The sequence below is a fragment of the Gadus macrocephalus genome, chromosome 19 (genome assembly GCF_031168955.1).
Source record: "Gadus macrocephalus chromosome 19, ASM3116895v1".
Lineage (NCBI taxonomy): Eukaryota > Metazoa > Chordata > Actinopteri > Gadiformes > Gadidae > Gadus > Gadus macrocephalus.
The window spans coordinates 4,370,118-4,372,218 of record NC_082400.1 but is presented as its reverse complement, the minus strand read 5'-3'; the positions used below and the strand labels follow the sequence as shown (position 1 = coordinate 4,372,218).

At 46.4% G+C, this 2,101-nt stretch overlaps 1 non-coding gene across 1 annotated transcript; it reads right to left on the bottom strand.

The window, feature by feature from the left end:
* Positions 1-848: 848 nt before the first annotated feature.
* Positions 849-967, bottom strand: LOC132448096 (5S ribosomal RNA). Its single transcript, XR_009523300.1, has one exon. It is a non-coding gene; the product is annotated as a 5S ribosomal RNA (ribosomal RNA).
* Between the last annotated feature and the right edge of the window lie 1,134 nt (positions 968-2,101).

Here is a 2,101-nt window from a genome sequence, read left to right as displayed (position 1 = left end):
ACTATCATTCAAATAAATGCAGTAAACTAGTGGCAATGTGCAGATGCCTACAACATGTAGCCTGTGACAACATGTAGCCTGTGACTCAATTATAAGTTTGTGTGTAGGCCTACGCTGTAATAAATGTTGCCTAGCCTATATTAACCCATTTAGGCCTAAAACGCCTGCTAAAAAAGGCCTTTTTATGCCTAAGAACTTTTCTGTAAACCCCCTCTCAAAACCTGAGGGTTTTCAGAACAATATTCAAAATTTGTCAACGCCTACTAAAACCTTAATTTCTCAGGCTCAGATAAAAACATGATGTAAAAGGCATTTGAGCGATTAATTCTTTGGCTGTCAACTTGACTGACTTGCTTGGCCATAAACTTGAACTGCATATTTTTAATAAATAATAATAATAAATAATAATGCATTGAATTTATATAGCGCTTTTCTAGACACTCAAAGACGCTGTTTACAGGGAAGGGGGAACCTCACTAACCACCACCAGTGTGTAGCACCAACACGGGCGAAGCACGGCAGCCAATCTGCGCCAGAACGCTCACCACACACCAGCTTGAGGTGGAGAGTGAGGGAATTAATGAGTCAGCCAATTATACAGGAGGATGATTAGGGGGCCAGATTGAAATGAGCCTGGTTGGGCCAGGACACCGGGGAAACCCCTACTCTTTACGATCAGTGCCATGGGATCTTTTATGACCAAAGTGAGTCAGGACCTCGGTTTTACGTCTCCTCCGAAGGACGGCACCTTCCACAGCACAGTGTCCCCGTCACTGCACTGGGGCATCGGGATTGATGAGTAAGGGGGCCAGAGGGAAGAGTGCCACCTATAGGCCACCACCCGACACCACTTACAGCACCTGGTATTCCCAGGCGGTCTCCCATCCAGGTACTAACCAGGCCCGACCCTGCTTAGCTTCCGAGATCAGACGAGATCGGGCGTGTTCAAGGTGGTATGGCCGAAATCAATAAACATCAAGAACATTTTGAAAATCAATACAGATCTGCTTTTATTTCATACTTTTGAGGTACCAAAGTGACAAGTGATAGACACTGAAACACAGATATAGAACAAAACCAAAACAAAACAGGGGTTTACTTCTTCTTTACCTAATAATTTCAGAAACCATACAATCATAACTTGTTGGTGAGTGTACAGATTAACAGAACAGTACAGTCTGAAGTCTAAACACAACTCATAATTTACTATCGAGTGCTGCGGTAATGCTTTCCAAAGCACTCAATGTGCAGTGGCACATTGCACTGTCTGCAGCCATACACTGTTGCACCAGGACGGGCCTCAGTGCCACTCTTCGACAGTGAACATTCCCCGCAGATCTTTCTCTTCTCGAAGTCGTGCTCGGCTGAGGCTGTCACAGGTGCTGCAGCGCACTGAGGAGCACTCTTCGCTGTCACAGGGGTGACAAGTTTATGTGCAAGGTCCGCCTGCCACTCTTTGTAGCCACCCTTGTAGGCTCCAGCACTCCTTGCAGCAATGTAAGAATTGTAGCAGCTGGCTGACAGAAAAAAAAAAAAAAGCCTCCGCCACCATTTCTTGGACCGGTGCTGGAACTGATAATAGCTTACCATCTGCTCCAGTAGATCGACCCCCTTCATGTGCTTCTGATAATCAGAGACGCACGCTGGCACTCTGACCTCTCTCTGGATGTCTTCACCCCGTCTTCTCCTGTCCTTCTACCATGGGCTCATGGTAGTTTGACCGTACCAAAACAACCTTTGTATCCTGTCAAGCACAGAAGGTCAGCTCATCCTTCTGAGACACTCAGTACCGATGCTTATCCATTGCAGGCGGTTTTGGGGGGATTCCCTTTCTGTTTGATCGAACAGTGCCACACGCATTCAGACCATGAGCATTCACCCCAGAATAAAAGTTATCCATAAAAATGGAGAGATGGGACCCGAAGTATGGTCCAGCCAGATCCATCACTATGCGGTGTGCGAGGCCCTTTTCACTACTCCCTCTCTCACGTCCGGTGTAGGCTTGGAAGTTTGATACATATCCGGTGGAGCTCTCAGCCATCACACTGCAAAAAGCTGTGCTGAAAAACAGGTTACTTGGTTCTATCTGCTAGATATGATT